General features: G+C 38.7%; 1 long non-coding RNA gene across 3 annotated transcripts; it reads right to left on the reverse strand.

Moving 5' to 3' along the window:
- Positions 1-520: 520 nt before the first annotated feature.
- LOC122161210 lies at positions 521-17,889 on the reverse strand. 3 transcript variants are annotated; one of them, XR_006169124.1, is made up of 5 exons: positions 16,700-17,889; positions 11,411-11,542; positions 7,897-9,365; positions 2,766-7,515; positions 521-1,269 (listed from the first exon to the last, which is right to left on the reverse strand). It is a non-coding gene; the product is annotated as an uncharacterized LOC122161210 (long non-coding RNA). The 3 variants fall into 3 exon arrangements; XR_006169123.1 differs by lacking the exon at positions 521-1,269 and having other exon boundaries at positions 2,415-7,515; positions 7,897-7,944; positions 9,222-9,365; XR_006169122.1 differs by lacking the exon at positions 521-1,269 and having other exon boundaries at positions 2,415-7,515.
- Between the last annotated feature and the right edge of the window lie 392 nt (positions 17,890-18,281).

Raw genomic sequence — 18,281 nt, forward strand, 5'->3', positions numbered from 1 at the left:
GGGGGGGGCGCCTCTCCCCCACAGACCGACGAGGTGCCGCGGCGCAACTGCACCGGGGCGACGAGCGGCGCCCCGCACCTACGGCACTCCGGGCCGGCCTTCACGCCTTGGAACTTCGCTTAAGCGAGCCACGGTGCCGAGGGCCTCGGTAAAAGAACGCAGCACGCTTAAGCAAGGAATCGCACGAGATGTATCGATAACACGGCTTCCTGGAGCGTAAGACCTCCAAAAACTCATCTGATGGCACAGCCCTCGACTCAAAGGGCACAAAGCGTTCTCCATCTCCCGGCAGAAAGCGGAGCTCCGAGCCCCTTTGCCCCGCTGCACAGCCCCAGCTCCGTGCTCGGCGCAAATCACAGCGCGAGGTGGGGGCTGGCAGAGCCCCACGGAGCTGCGGCACCACAGCCGGCATAAAGGTGGCCACTGAGCCGGGGACGAAACCTGAGCGCAGGGCTCAGACTGCATCTTTCAGAAGTAAACACTAAGAGGTCTTAACAGGGAGAATTAAGTATTTATCGGCACAGTTACTTCAAATCTCCGTAACGTTTGCAGCATAGTTCATGCCATAAAGCATATTATAAAGTGATTTGCATCCTGTTGGATTCCAGTATTCTCTTCTGCTACAGTAAATCATTCCATTAGCCATAAAAAAAAAAAACCAGCAGAAAAATAACAACGCATCACTCATCACTTACTCTCCTTCACACTGCACAGCTAAATACTCCTTGTTCAGAACAAAAATAAGTCATCCCCATTCCTCTTCTTTCCTCTAAATGTCACAAGCAGGAGACTGAACGTCAGTCAGTTATCCCATTCTAACAACTGCTTTGCCAAGTTATTTTTCCCAGTTTTTCAAATAGGCTTTTTCTGCACTCCTAAAGAATGTCCGCAGCTGGTGCCCACAGCCTTCTTTCTGGATGGAGCACCACACTGAACCGTGATGTGGACAGAGCACCATACCGCGCTGATGAGCGTTCGGATTTACTGGGCTCGGAGTCTGGGGGGAGGTGGTTCAGATAAAACATCAGGAGTGATCATATTGTACAGTGTACAAAGAAACATCAATTTAAACATGTTAATCTTTACAAAACATCACATAAAAGCTAAAACTGGATTTCAGAGGAACTAACATCCCCCAACCACCATAACTTTTTAAAATAGCAATCCTTATGTGCTCCAGCTCACTGAGGTCACCACTACTCAGCAGCCTCATACATCCCAGCCTGATCTGGATGGAGCAGCGGTCCTCACAGCCACCACAAACTCTTCCTGAAAGGCAAAAGGGTAAATATTTTGGCACATGGAAATATAAAGTCATTAGCTAGATACTGACCCTTCCCAGACCTACATCATCTCTTACACACAACGGGCTGGTGTGCAGTGCAGGCCAGCAGCCCCTGGGGAGGGCAGCCACAGGCACCCTGAAGCTGGGGGGGCAGTGGGGCAGCACGGGGCCCAGAGAGCCCAGGGCACGCAGCCCCTGGCACTGAGCAGCAGCATGGCTGTAGCCAGTACAGGCTGGGCTGGGGAAAGTGCTTCCCTGGCAGCCCCATCTGAGTGAAATGGGGCTCCTGGGCCATGGGCGTAAAGGCCAATGGAGGCTGGTGGGGGCAATTACTGCCCATTAGTGTGCTCAGGGCTCTGACAAGTAGAAACAAAGATCTTTATTTTTAAATAATTGAATCTTTAGCTGATAAAACTAATTGCACTTCCATTTTAAACTTGGACTTCTGCAAGCCATTGGTTTAGTGCCATAAGACATTTTGATTCCAAACCCTTGATTTATATAGGAATAACCACCCTAAAAACTAGCTCGCTGACATTTCAAAATGCTGTTGTCACTGGCAAGATATCACTGAACTGATGCATTTCTGGTGGCATCCTTTAGGATGCTGATTCCAAAACTGTAACAGCCCAGGTGGTTATATAAAGGCTTACAGAGGTAATGTTTAGTAAGGACAAAAAGATCAGTGCAGTAATAAATGAGAAGGAAAGACTATTTTTACAGACTTATCTGAGTCATATGGTTAAATCCAATACATCTACACAGATGCAAGCAGACATGTAAGGAACACGTGGGGTATGGTTGCATGAAGAGCGGCCCAGATAAAGACTTGGGGAATCATTGGTTCAGCCAAGCACAAATAATGCTGATGCAAAAAGAACCAATGCAATCCGGTGTGTATGACAAATGCCTTCTCTATTAGATCTCTATGCACACACTGGTGAAGAAACACAACAAAAAAACTGCACACACCTCTGATGTTTATACTTGGAGGAAAACTGAAATATTAGTGATGAGGAAGAGTGCTGAAAAATGATCCAGGGAGCAGAAAACAAGCCTTCACAATACAGAGTTTACATATTTCTGCTTATTTGGCGTCTGAAATAAATAAAACTGACAGGGGGCTTGATTACTTTGAACAGATGTTTATACATGGAAAAGAGACCTCAACAGTATGACCTTTTCAACCTTGCTGACAAAGGCAGAATGGTATCCATTTGTTGGAAACTGTAGCTAGACAAACCCAATGTTGACATTTCCTGACTGTGAGGGCAATTAAATATTTACATAGCTTATATCAGGAGAGATACTGGGTATACCTTTGCTTGGCTTTGAACATGAGATTAAATAGCTTTTTCCAGGACAGGTTTTGATTCAGCTTTTGAAGAAATCCAGTTGTGTACAAGCATACAGCAAGACTTTGCATAACATCAAACCTCACCACAGCCCACCATTCCAGGTCAAAAGCAGTATCACCTACTTGCAGACACAGTTCAGAATACAACACTGATGGCCTCTTCTGTCCACAGTTTGCCCATGTTCAGTCAGATGGGTGCTGAAATACTTGGTTGCATTACACAGAGAGAAATGAACAATTAACACTGGTTGTTCTGAATATGGATATTCTGTGACTGTCGGGTTTGGGGTCTCTTACTGCTTACACTCACTGCCTCACAGAGCAGTCAGCTCTAGGAATGGTCCTCAGTTCACTATTTCTCTGGAAGGGCAGTTTTATCTAGACATCTGATCTTTTAACAGTATAATTAGTAATACATGTTCTCACAAGTACAATGGGAAGAAAACCACTTTGACCTACTAAGAGAATAATGTATGATTACATTAAAAATGGAAAATAACACCAAGAATTCCAACATTTGAAGATATCTGCTGAGTTATTTTTCTAATTGTCAGGCACAAGTCTAGGGAGAAAATAAAATACAAAAGGAATCACATTTGCTATAGTAGAGAAGACACTACAGAGGGCACGCAATAAATGTATTTTGTGTTATTAAAGGTCCATCAGACAGTTCCTGATAACTTCAAAGCCATCCACTTCTCCAGTTGTGTGCCTAGGGTGTATGACCCCCAGACACAACATTGGCAAGTGATGGCTACTATAACTTGCACAGGAGTCCGTCCAGTTCAGTTCCAGTGTTTGAACTGCAAGAGATGCATCCTTAAGTCAGACCCAAACCTGCTTCTTTGCCCTTAGGTAGAATAAAACAAGAACTAGTATTTGACAAAGTCAGAGAGGGAACCGATTTCAAAAATACTATGACTGAGAAATACTCTACTCCATTGTACAAAATAGCAAGAAACATAAGACAAACTTTCACGAGGAAAAAAAAAACCAACACAAAAGACTTCCCACTAAAAATGAAAAAGAAAATGTCGGTCATTGTGAGAGCAAAAAGACTACAGAAACAGTTCTTGTGTTTGGTACTTTGCCAGTGAATCAGAAAGGGCTGGTAAAAATGCATTCATTGTGCAGAGCCCCCTCACTGTTGAAAAAACTCCTTTATTCACAGAGACAAGATTCTGCTCTCATATATAACTCCTGTGAAGTCAATGGGAGCTGACTTGCATTACGCAAAGGAGACTGTTGCCCAGATATTCAGCATTTGTTTACAGTTGGGGAAAAAAAACCTCTCAAACTATTGTTGAAAACTATTTCACAGCTTATTTTTAACACAAACAGCTTGAAATGAGGAAAGCTCAGTTGGTAGGAATTTCATATCTACTAGGACATGAATTTTGACCATTTTATAGCACAAGCAGTCAAATTTCAGATGCTTTTTCATAGCTAAGTAGAAGAGCCTCTTAAAAATGGCTTGAGAAAAGTTTATAAAAATAAGGTCTTAACTGCCAAATTTTCTCCCACTTTCAGCAAATACTTTCCCAACAGTAATCGAGTGATGGACCATGGGCCATGCTGGTGAGAAGACACAGTGTCTGCTGCAGGAGACCAGTGAAGGACTGAGGCAGAAAAAGATGTAGGGTGAGATGGCTGGCATCAGCTGGTCCACAAATGAGACAGAAGCAAAAAGGACAAGGACAAATCAAGAGTCTGAAGAGGAGGGGATACAGAGCGGAGATGAAACACACAATGAAAGACACACTAAGGAGTTTGGAGCTGAAAATAAAGTTTTATGATGAAACTCACTTTAGTTGTGAAGTGCTGCTGAAAGAGATGGTCCATTCTCACCTTATTGCACTCTCCCCTCCAACCCTGGCTGTAATTTTTAGCATTATTCATTTTACACCATGAAGTGACTAAGAAAGCTGATCTGAAAGACAATCAGTCATATAATCATACAAGTTTACTTCCCTGACTCAGCTCACAAGGGAGACCAGGGGAGACAGTCAGAGGAATGAGAGTACTTCTTTCAGTAGCAGCCCACAATTAGATTGGCAGAACCACATCCTGAGTTCAGCAGGGGACTCAGGCAGCAAGCCAAGGAGAAAGCCAGCACTGGCCTAGCCAGGAGACTGAGCCTGAAGAAATGGGGAGGCCAGGAAGATGAAAAACTGGTGGAAAAATAATGCTGGAGGGAGTGAGAGGCCTGAAGAAGAGAGCTGTGATCTGGAAGAAAGGAGAGGTTTGAAACCTGTTGCAGGAGCCTTTATCCTCACTGGAGTGCATTCACATCCTGCCCCTGAAATCAAATCAGAATATGCTAATTTTCACTATTCATTTACTACCACTAAACACTACCAGCAAAATCTGTGATGTTAATTATGAGCCCATGTGCATGCCTGATTGCCTTCTGTCATCACTGAAGATGACATCTTATTATTGCAACCAGCAATCTATGCATGCAACAGGCAAAAGCCATTTGCATTAATTAAACCTATTGGAAAAAAAAAAATCAGTGTCATCATACCAGCATGATAGTATTGACAAAACTTCACGCTGCCAAAAATAGGAAAAACTAATTAAGCAAAAAGCCAACCCAAAATCAAAACCCACACCAAGTTGAATCATTATAAATGAGAAAAGTCCTAGAATTGCAATTCACAATTTACTTTTTACTTTTTACACAATTTTACTAGGCTAGTAAAATAAAGCTAAACATGAAAGATTCATTATTCAGTTGAACTTTCCCCTAGCAGTGATATCTACAAAAACAAATAGCTTTAAAAAATAAATTTTGATTTATCATCTGTTCTTGGTCTGATAAATCTGTTCAGACATCTGTCACATGAAGAGTTAACTTCATTCAGTTCTCCTTCTGCATCCACATTTCTCTACCAATGGGAACTTAGTCTACACATTGCTGGTGGTTTGTGTGGATGACTGTGAAATACAATAAGTTATCCCTCTAATTTACTTAAGTGCTACTGAGAAACTGTTCTGCAATGGGAACTGGTATTTTCAGTTTTCCCAGTCCAATTTTTTTCTCCCAGTCAAGTCACTGATTCACTTAGTGATCCAGAGCAAATCATTTATTTAATTGTACCCTTAACAAGCCAGCTGGATAACTAAGTGCAAAACAGCTCTACATTGAAAACCAAATGCTATGTCTAAACTGTGCCTTCCTGAGAAAACAAACAAACAAACTGTCCTATTTTCCCTTGGGGCAATCATGAGAAAGTCAAGCATTCCAAATTCATTTCAAAACCAAGAAGACAGGTTTAAGTTTGGTCTCAAAAGATGTTTTCACTAATCCACTGATTAACATACTGGTTTTGCATCTTCAATGTTAAGCAACACGTTACTGTAACATTTTGTAAAGATTCACTATTTTTAACAACATCTACTTGTTCACTTCAAACAGTCTAGATCTCAACTATTGTCTCTTTAAAACATCTGTTGGCTCACTTAATGAATGCTTGTGATTCGTAAGGCCTATTATTAGTGCTGAGCATACATCAGCTAGAAAAATAGAGCAAGCTAGCTTTTATGTATTGCTGAGCAGAAAGTTCACCGTGTTATATAAACCACTGCCTTTAACTGTTAAGACATATTATAAGCTACTTATTTAGGATTATGTTTCATTTTACTTCCTAATCAAAATAGCATATATTACATGTGATGGCTGCATCAAACTGAACCAAAAAAAAAAAATACTTGACAAGTTGGTATATAGGAACAGCTCTTGACTAATGTATTCATCTGGGGTTATTTACTAACTCTTCATACATTTTTCTGCCACTCCACAAGAGCTACATTTGCTAAGAGGCAAACCACCTTCATCTCTCTTTAACCATAAACGACAGTGAAGATGTTCAGCGTTCTTTCAGTGGTGTCCTGCACCCACCTGTTTCTCTATGGATTTGATCACTGGGAGTAGGCCTATAGTAAGAGCAGTCATCGAATGCCCACACAAAGTCACAAGATTTACAAACCGAGACAATGTCAACTTTTATGCCAGAGTCAATCTGTGTATCTTTATGATTACATAAGAGGAAGCTGGAAAAAAGAGAACTTTTGAGAATGAAAAATGACAGTTATAATTGTTATTAATTTTACTTTTTACCAGTCCAAATGTGTGGGAATTCCATCATTGCTCACTCCATTTGCAGTCTGGCTTTTCACAGCATTTTTCTAAGATTCTACTAGTCCTACAGCAAAGTATTAAATAATTTTAAACAAAATTATAAAAACCAAAATACTCAATTGCAAATATGTTAGCTACCTGTAGTTCTGAAAGAGCAGAAGATACACTTTGTCATCTGTAATACAGTTTTATAAACAAATACTAAAGGACTAAAAGAGGATCAAGGCTACATGAGCTCTATATACCCATTTTTTCTTAATTCTGCAGGCTCCTGTAAATCTAATTCCCAGTAAAAGCTACTGGATTTTCCCAAAAGTACCACCAACAATAAAGTTTCAAAATTATTTTTAAATTGTATTTTCCAATTTCTCTCACATTAGAACAAGCACATACAGCAGGCCTCCATAACACAATCTACAAATGTTCATTTTGCCTCCAACTCCTTTGAAAGAAAAATGAACCTAAACCATGAATTTTTGCTGATCTCCACTCTGGGGACAACAGTATTATTTACCAGATGACAGTAAAATGTAGATTTTTGAATACATACTGGCTCAGATAGTTTTTTGTTTGTTTGTTTTCCAGATTCCTATTAAAGATTAAAACAAAAATCCACACTGAAGTGCTCATATAATTGTGCATGCTCCTCATTCTGTTCTCCTGTGCCTCCTCCTGGGATACCACCCATACAGGAATAGTTTTTGAGTAGGAGGAGCAGGGTTTAGTCCACTGAAAAAGTGAAAGAAAAGCCTGTCAAAATGCAGTCTGTTATAGCCACAGAGCCTATGAGAAAATAAAACCTTTAAAAAACTGTGTATTAAAATAGAAAAGAAATATTCTACATCCATTTTTCTTGCCATTTTCTCCAGCTGTAATTGTAATGAGTACTTGGTTCTTGTAACACCATCAGTCTTCATTTTTTATTTATATGATAAACAGAACTTAAAATAAAAACTCATCTGCAGACCTGTGCAAACATAATTGCATATTATAACACTGAGTTCAAGACATATTGATTATATATATAAGAGCTACTTTTTAACAAATTTGAGAACACAGAAATTGATTTTTTTTAATAATGCCTAAGTACAAATAAAGTAAAGTACTTACAGTCATCTTGGTTCTGACTTCTGGCAGAAATCTCAAGGCAGTTTTACTCTGTGTGGAGGAGAATTTATGGATCTGATGAAGGAACCGCATGTTGTATGTGCTATAAAGACTGCTGCTGTTTTCTCAGTATTTAATATACTGAGCATAGCTGACTACTGCACTGAACACAGCTATAGTTTTAAGGCTGCTGTAAAGCTATTACCCTTGCTCCTCAGGCCAAACTGGACTATTGAAATTCGGCACATACAAAGAGGTTACTAAGACCATTAGTAGAGAGGAATCACTGCTGCTGCCCTGTTGTGGCAGCTGAAAAAAAAAACCAACAGTGTTAACCCTATTTAAAACACTGCTGTCACTGAAGAGGAAATGGTATTTGCATAGTTTGTTTTGGAGGACAACAGGCAAGAATTCATTTTCTTAACACCATGTATGCTGTACAGCAGATTTCTTAAATTCAAATATTTAAAATACTAAATATCTACCCTATAAAATACAAGTATACCTGTGCAGTCTCCTTTCCTTTGTTAATTTTAAACTACTAAATCTGATCTCAATCAGATTTTGAGATCTGATTTTTGTTAGCAGAGATCAGATCAGATTTTTGTTAGCATCCTAAGTCATTACATCAATACCCACAGTGCAGACCAGCTATATACAAGCTTTATCTCATTCACAGATATTCTGATATTTTAAATCATTCTTAGAAGAAGACTTAGCTTCAAATTTTTCCATTAAACTAAACTTCCTCATTTAATCCTTGAGAATTAAAATGATTGAGAGGTTCACCTTATCTAAATATGCTTATCTACAGGTAACATACCCTTAAAGTAAACTAGAAGACAAATAAGCCAAACTGGAAACTGAGAGGATGAACTGTCATTACGCTGCAAAGGGAACAGTCAGTATTTGTTCCTAAGTTGTGTTCTTTAACACAGACTTGAGAAATTCTAGATTTAGGGGAAGCCAGTCATGATTCAGGTTTTGCCATTAGTGCCATTTTTGTACAATTAAGACACAGCACCTATTCTCACAGCAATTCTAGCCATGAACTTTGCAGATGTTTTTATCTTGCTGCAAAAACAGTGATGTAATTTTAATCTCCTGCCGGGTATTTCTTTACAAAATTGTATATATATATATTTATCATCTTTACATTTTAATTACATTGTGAACAGATTTCTTATCCTGTGATTAAAATACTGGTGCAAAAATAACATTGGAGCTAACGATAACTACAATGGGACAAAGACTGCACTGATTTGTTTCAGCCTTACTCTACATATGCATTCCACCCAACTGGAGTGGGAAGCAGGGTGGCAGACTACCTTTTCCCCCATTCTGGCTTTGGCCTTCTGAGCACAGGGAAGCTGCAGAGAGAAGCAGTGACCTTTCTGGAGAAGCAGCTCTGGTGCAGTGGGTGGGAGAGCATTCAGAGAGGCACAGCAAGCAGGGAGCAGCAGGCAGGAAAGCTGAAACAAACAAAAGGGGTTGCTTAGTGCAGAGAAAAGGCTCAGATCCAGAGCTAGATATACAGGTGTTTCTATAGGAGCTTGAAAGGAAGCCCTAAATTACATAATGAAACTGCTGACACTTGCTTCAGAGGAAGTCAAAATTGAGTAGATGGATTCCCCCAGTAGGATACACTGGGCAGGAGGGTTCTTTTGCAAACCTATCAATCAGACTACACTGATGAGCCTCAGCTTTCTGCCCTGCAGAGACCTCTCACGTTCTTGTTTGAAATTTTGCATCAAATACAAATTAAAGATGGGAAGCTTTAGGTTTCTTCCAGCACACTCACTGTAAAATAAAGACAGTGGAAATTCTGATGACTCAGGGGTCTGTCAGCTGAAAGTGTTATATGATAGATCATGTATATATTTATCAACTATATATATATTCATAGGTATATAGAACAATCAGCTAAGAATGATACATGAGATGTATGATTATAAATCTTCTCTTGCCAGCAATATATAACTCCTAATTAATTTAACCATAATTCTTCAGCTACATTTTTTTTTTTTCTATTTTAGCACATCCTTTATTATTTGAGTTCTTCTTCAACAGCACAGTTTCATAGCAGGAAAAGATCAGTAAGAGACACTTAAAATCTAAACCCAGGAGATACATTCCTGACCACCGCTTATCTTCTGAATCATCAAATATGATCTCCATTGTCCTTTAATTGTACAGAACCTTTCCCTGTTTTTAAGGCTAGGATTGTAAACTCCAGGAAAAAGAAAAAAAAAGACAGAATATCTTGTATTCTAACTTTGTAATGACAATAAAGATAAAATTTTGTCCTGACACACATACTCTGCTATTTCCTAGAGGGATGATTTCCACTTATTGTGGGACATACATTGTAATAATAAATTCTATACCAATCATACATGATGAATCAGTTTCTAGAGACAATAAGCTAATTAAGATTCATATTAATTTTAAAATCCTTCTTTCACAAAGCTCATTTTTCTAAGGAAATGTGAAGATTAATTCAGCTCATGGCTGTTGCTCATACAAGAGGAACTTCTATCCTTAAAGGTATGTGCAGTCCTAAACACAAATGTACAGTTAAAAATGATTTTTCAAACCTCCTCTTCCATAGAATTTCTCCCTGCTTTAAGAATTGTTGACACTGAAAAAAGACAACAAAAACACTGCTGTCTGAACTTGAAGCAGCAGAACAGCCTTAAAAAATCTGAGGGCATCACTTAGAATTATACAGATAAGCATCTGTGACCACAAAGACTCTTGCAATAAAAAGACTTTTTTTACTGAGTTCTACCAAGCACATACACTACACTCTCAAGCTGTTCAAGTTTCTCCCTCCCTCCATCTTTCTCTCCATTGCCTTCCTTCTTTATACGATATATAAGCACTTTGAGTCGATAAAACTATTTATATTTTCCCAAGAAGCAGGAAACTGTACAAAGGGCTTTGCAGTACTCTTTAAATCATACGCTGAGCAACTAAGAACTTCAGAGGGAAACTGTCCTTCTGAGGGGTGAATACACAGCATTCACTGCAGCTAACTTGGTGGGCATGGTTCAGTTTGTAGCTCTTTGGATGTAGACTACCTGAATGTTTTTTGGTTACTGTTGGAAGAGCAATGTTTTGTTCTCAACCATCTATCTACTTTCATGTCATCTGCATGACCCAAAGATATATGCTGAAGTCTGAAATATAGTTTCTTCGTTAGCTATCACTTCTGCTGCTTCAAGCATTAACTGCAGATATATAGAAGGGGAAAAGAAAAAGGGTTGTTCTCCTGGTTTACTATAAATGTGATTGTATTTGCAAGCTTGTTAAAAAGATTCAAACAGTATTTCCTCCCTTGCTATTGTCAAACAAAATTCATTGTTCACTTAAAATAATAGCTTTTACAGAATGAGTCTGTATTCCTTTTCCTTACCGGAAGATTGCAGGAACAAAACATTTGCTGCCATTCTTGATTCAAATAAAGATTTAAAGCCCTGCATATCCTGCCTTTAATTAATTTTAAAATATTTACCACATAATGTCAAGATCGTGGTCAATCTGGAACGACAGCTTACAGTCTGGAGCAACAGCAGTTCCTTGGGACCCTGATTAGCAAATTCTCTCTGAGTCCATTCAGTAAAAACAAGGGCCACAGAGGAGCCACCTGAGATTCAGGGACAGAGGAGACATAAAACTCAGTTAATTACAATTCCTCCCCTCAAAAAACTGCAAAACCAATTAAATAACTTCTGTGTGGTAGGAGATGAACACTCACAAAACAAACAACTTCTACATACTTGAAGAAAAACAGTAAACAGTAATGATGGTCTGAGAATAGCCCACACCTGCAGTGCTGTGTGTCTGCTGGTGCCTATTTAAATTCAGAAGGGAATCAGTCCTTATGTCAATTAAAGCAAGTTCCTACAGTGGTGCCATTCTGCTTCTCTCACTGCTGTTCATTTCACAGATGAAAAGGAGCTGCTTAAGGTGAGGAAACTGCTTGTTGGCAGCAAAACAAACAAGCCTGGTAAGTAACAGGGAGGTTTGGCAAGGAATCAAAGTTTCCTTCCTTTCTTTGTTTTAAACACTCGATCCACTATTCTCTATACAAAGTATATGGAAAACTGTGAAGAGATTATCCATTTCTTTATCCCTTTCCCTGCCCAGAATGGCAGGAGTCTGAAGTGAGACTGAATATAAGAACACTTATTCACTCTTAGTTCTCATGGGCAGCAGATTCTGGATTAGCATTGGTTCATGAATTAGGAGGCCTGACACTATGTTTTCAATCACATCAAAAACAAAATAATGTTTTAATTCACAAGTGACACATAAAGATGAGGAAAAAGCAAAAATGTGCCCACTACAGAGCTGCAAAAATGAGAAAGATCACCTGGAGGAAATTCAGAAAAGCAACTTATTGCTTGATTTAACAGAGAATCCTCATTATTCTCTTAAAAGAAAAGCATGATGAACTAGTGGTTCTTAGGCTGAGTCAGACAATGGATCATTATCATGTTATCTGAGCAGCATACAAACAGCACTTAGTACAAAGCACATTTTCTAATTTCTTCTTCCATTTGTATAATTATAAAAAGATACACTTGTACAGTACTGCTATGGAAAACAGCTGCCCACATTTAAGTCGCATTATTTTTTCTAAATATCAGAACTGAGGAACACAGAATTATTAAATTAAAAATGAGAGATAATGTTGCTGCTGTTTCTTAAATAGAATCAGATCTAAGTAGCATTAGATGCATAAATATCTAGTCATTACACAAACCTTCCATGGCTTCTCAGAGTTTGTACTTCAAAATGCTATACCCTTCAGCTTCAATTCTTTTTGCAAGTGTGCTCTGACAGCTTATTCACTTGATGCCGGGTTCCAGAATTGAGCACCATTTTCACTTTCAGTATGCTAACATGGGAAATCAAAACCTTATGTCTTGACTGGGGTGTGGCAGCACAGCTAGCCTGTTTTCATCAAACATCCAGATTCAAACCTTTGCAGTTATTCTAGGTAGAAGGCTACTTACACCGATCTTCTCAAACTTCACTTAATATTAGGATGGAACCAGTCCTAAGAGTCAACTGTTGATTTTCAATGCATCTCTTTTTTATTCTTTTAAAGAGAATTCAACATTGTTTTGTGGTCAAAAATAGACTCTTACCTGTCCCCAGAAATGCATTAACATACCAGTATTAATGGGCGATAGTACAGAAATCAGTCTAGAGGAGGGAGGAAACAGACACCTTCAAAACAACTAAAAGAAAATTCTCCTATATTAGTCAGTATAAACATCTCTGCCAAAAGGCTACTTTCAGACCAGCTTCATAGTTCTTGCATAATGAGTACAGAAGAAAATAGACCTACAAACCAGCCACTGTCTAACTGTTCTGTCAAATGTCTTTCTGTATAAGGTCAGTTGAGAGCTACCTCCTGTTTTTCCCAATATCCTGTTGATATTATGCCTTGGGAACAGAAGCAAAATTCTTTTGGACTTATTTACAGATCAGGCACATGTCTCCAGTTTATGAGAAGGAACTGGCTAAACTGATAATGGGTGCTACTTGTTCTTGATGAATGTCATGTAACTGTTACTGATCATGAAAAAAAATTACCCATACTTCTTATCATGAACTTAATTCCTTCATACAAAGAAGAACACCACCTGGAATGCTCTAGGGCCTCCTCGTTTGATACTGTAGCACACATTGTCTCACTGGTTTTATTCTAATCACAGAAATACCAAGATAGAGCTCCACAACCATCTGACACGGACAAGTATTCCTAACAGCTTGACTGAACTGACCCGATGCAGCAGGCATTTTTTTCCATCTTATTTTTCTCCACCTTCATATCCTTGCATATTACATCTGTCTTGCACACTGATGGCATCAGAAGCAGGCTAAGCCCTCAGAAACAACCACTATGATGACTACACTCCGCTTTGCCTCTTCTTGAGAAGTCCAGGAGACTGGAACAATTTTGCTTATTGCAGTTCTAGGAAGGTATTTCCACAGAGAGATGTGTAACTGAGTACTGCAGGCTAGCAGCACAGTTACAAGAAAGCTTTCATAACTGGCTTTCATAATTGTTCAAAAGGTATCCAGTCAGAACAGCATGTGTGAACATCCAGTCAGAACAGCATGTATTTCCGTGTGAATGTGTGCTGACAGGACCACTCAACAAATCTGTTCTTACTTGCAGTGGAACTTTTACCTCAGCAATTCAGAAGTCACGAGACATGTCTAGCACATCCTATGTCATGCTTGCACGAAGCCTTGCAAAGCAAACCTAGCTAAACGTTCCTGTACAATAGCTGCTTTTTTAAACAGTTACTCCACTATTGTTAAGTGAACTACAAGTTATGACAACTGATACATCCAGAGTCATCCCTTTGGCATTCTTTATAAAAACATGAATCACCGGAACATTCACCATGTGGAACTCCCATCATTAGGATATGCGTACAGTGTGAGTTCAGCCGTGCTGTATCTTTCCATTCTGCACAATATAACTGTCAGAACGACCTGAATGAATCATATAGGCCAACATGTAGGCTTGGCAAAGAACAGCTCTGATAAAACATGTCAAAATTAATTAGTTATGTTTAGCTTCAAGGAATGTTTGTGCACTGAAGAAAAATGAAAATTTTCATTCCTCATAAGCCATTGTACCAAATGTTGTAATAGCACCCTGTTTATGTACATTAATCAGAAACCAAAACACTTGAAAGGAGTTGGCCTACTAACAAAGCTCAGGCATTGAAAAGCATACACAAAGACCACAAACAGGCTAGAACAACTACTAGAATCAATTGTGCGAGCACTTGGGCAATAGCAAAGGGAGGATTTAACCACTTTAGCTGCTCCAAAGATGTCAGAGGGAAAGGAGTAGACCTAGTATATCCAGATGCCCTTTCAGAGATACTCATGTTTTTTTCCTATGCTTTTTTCCCCACAAAATCCTTCACCTATTGGAGCAGACTGAAAGGCTGTTAACAACATTTTTCTGTTTTGTCTTGTGGCACATTCTGTCTGTCCAAGCTGGAGGACTAACTTTCCCTTTTATCTACAGAAGGTTGGCACAATTCTGAGTGAACTTTCCCTGAAAGTTAGTGGCTTCACTCAGAACTGTGCCAACCTTCTGCAGACAACAGATGAGGATACAGATGTGGCAATAAATTTAAGAACAATATAATATCATGCAAGAGAAACAAACGCATGTGAATGGTGCAGCACAGATGTCACCATTTATCTGCCCATTTACCATGGATCCAGGTACTTGCAGTTACAGTCCTGTGTTTTTGTTCCTCCTCTCTTACAGCAAGAGATGCCTAAGAGACTTCTCCTCCCTTATGAATACTGAGTATTTATTCAGACTTCTGCAATTGAAAAGGGCTAACTGATGAGAAACTTGCATTAACTGTCTGAACCTGAACAAAGCTAAGAAAATAAAAAACAAATAAAAAAACCCAAAATTTCCCAAAGCAACAGTAAGATTGCCAAATTTAAGTGAGATACTGGGTTTGAAATTACTTGCTGTAATAATGCAATGCCTAATTATAAAAAAATAACCTAATGCTTAATTGCATTTGCCTTCAATTTCTCTCCATGCATTCTTTAACGTGTCTAATGAAGCTCCCTAAGGCTATCATAGTGCAACACTCAAAATGTTCTCTCTAAAATGAAATGATCATGAATGACCTTTAACCATAACAATTTATACGCCTCCTAACATAAAATGTCAATTATTTCTTTTATCTAGATTTCAGAATTGATGGCTTGACACATGAAAAAAACCAGAATTTTCTTTTAGCAAAACAAAAACAACAGAGAACTCCACACAAACAAACCTAAGTGGCAGGACCTACAGCAGTTCTCTCATGCTATGAGCTATAGTTGCTGAGATCTTAGTTCTTAATCTAAATCAAGTGAAGGCCAGTACCTCTTGTGCTATTGCTGTTACCTGGGAGCTACCTTGCCACAACCTCCTTTCAGGGAGTTATATAGAGAGCGATAAGGTCTCCCTTGAGCCTCTTCTTCTTAAGACTGAACAAAACCAGTTCCCTGAGCCACACCCTGTAAGACTTGTGCTCCAGACCCTTCACTAGCTTCACTGCCCTTCAGTGAACAATGACTTAATTAGGTTAATACTAAAACTTATTTTGTCTCTTTGAGCTCAGTGAGACTGGTGGAGGTAATGGTACCTGGGAGGGCAGCAAAGAAAGTCTGGACTTGAGATGCAGTGGAAAGCTTTTCCTTTTACATTCTCTTTGCTAGTGGCCTTTCTTCAGAGTTGGCCAGAGTAATGCACAAGATGTTCACATAAGAGAAGACTTTAAGCTATTATGAACCTCCCATTTCAGCTTCAATTAAAATTATCAGGTACTTTAACAGCAGCAGTATGTAAAACAGGGCAGGAAAGACAGCACCACTTGTCTTATAAAGCACTGTAACAACAGTCACTACAGAGTGACCAGGGTACTCAGTAGCCTTTGAGGGATGGCATTTAATCCAATAGAGTTCACAATTTAGTTTTTCAGATTAGATTAACACTTGAAATGCATTTTATATGCCTGGAAAAGAGGCAGACAAGCATGGTGCCATAAAGCTGGCAAATGAGGAAAAAGCCTGAAGAAAAAAAGCAATTTCAAATTACATAATTTACTTTTGCCAGAAGTATCTCACAATCTCAAGATTATTCTCCTCCCACAACTTCATTCCCCATTTTCTATTGTAAACATCTATTCTATCCTTCTATTATAAAATGATTCAGTTCTTCCAACTCACACAAACACTGAAATTTACTCACACAAGTAGCATCATTGGCTTCACTAAGACAGTTCATCGGAGGCATACCCCTTTCAGGATTGCTGCCTTTGCTTTGTTGAGGTGAAACAAGATGTTAAAAGTAACTGCGTTCCTGAAAGCATAACAAACAGTTTTACAGTAACAGGAAGAAGCAAAGAATCTTGCACTTTACAGAGTCCTTACAAGAAGCTGAAATTAATTTTTTTAAAAGATGCTCTAAAAACGCTAACAGAAATACGTTTATAACATCTGTTCTGTTCTACCTCTTCACAGTGCAAATACAAATTATCCATGTTCTGAAATAGAGAATTGTAGAAAATGAAAACCAACAATGTCAAACTAACTCATTTTCTTCTGGAATACAGTGCCAAATGGTGCATTATCAAACTACTAATGTGCTTCTTCCAATGATTCATGGAACACTTAACATTACAGCATCTCACTGGTAAAGATGTTGCTGGGATTTATTGACACTACAACTGTTCAAAAACTAAGTATCAAAATATTATGCACAGATGATATCCTGAATTCACAAACCTCAGTGTTGCAATATATTTTGAAAACCACAGACTTGCAACATTTGATACCACAGAGGATTTACGACTAACATCACATTAAATTCTGATTCTGTCTATACATCACTTCTTTCCTTATGGGAACATCTGTATATTGAAGAAGTCATTTACGTGCTAGAAAAACTACAGCCAACTCAGAGTGCTGGTTTATGGCCTCAGAGAGGCTGTGAAGTGGCATCTGTACGGCTGTGAGACGTCAAGCAGTTCAGGACACAAGCTCGATGCTCTACGCCACTAGCACTATTAGGCCTCTCCTAGCTGTAACAACACCACTGTTGCTGAAATCTAGACATAATCAAATTTTCTGCCCGAGTTTCTTAAATTAATAAATATTTTAGCCTAAGACCACCCTGACAGATCCACATGATCATCTTTCCTCTCAACCTCCCATGATTTTGACAATCTTCCAGGATCATCCTTCTCAATTAAAACCCCAAGTCAGAATTCAGCTTATTTCCTTTTACACCATTTTGCAGAAAGTCTTCCTCCCAAAGGCAGACAATTACAGATTCACAACAATCTGTGAACAGAATTATCCACTGATGCTCTTTTTCACGGTTTTGGGTTTTTTTTTCCTCTTGAAAAAAAATAAATATAAAACACTGGAAAAGCAAATTTAAAAGGAAAGAAAGGAACAATTCTTTTTCAGCTTAATCCTCTGCACAGAAAATGAAGAACAACACAAAGTATTTCCAACACATTATTTGCCTGTGACTAAAGCACTTAAAATATTTAATACTAAAGAATTTTTTTTTTATTGCACCATTTGGAATGAGGTATTCAATTATTAATAATCAATGAAGCTATGTTTGCACAACAGATATTATTATAGAAGACAGCTTATCTATGGTTACTCCTCTTTCTGAATAGCACAGTGTCTATACAAAACAGATAGTTGAACCAAGGAGGACATTTGCTCTGTGAAAAATACAAAAAGTATTAGCAGCCTCTAAGACTCAGAGTAGTTTCTAATCCCACTTTAGTCAATGGAAACTATAGCAAGATAAA

Source organism: Centrocercus urophasianus, unplaced genomic scaffold (assembly GCF_019232065.1).
Source record: "Centrocercus urophasianus isolate 14NV4802_14NV808 unplaced genomic scaffold, USGS_Curo_1.0 seq_19, whole genome shotgun sequence".
In the NCBI taxonomy this organism is placed as follows: domain Eukaryota; kingdom Metazoa; phylum Chordata; class Aves; order Galliformes; family Phasianidae; genus Centrocercus; species Centrocercus urophasianus.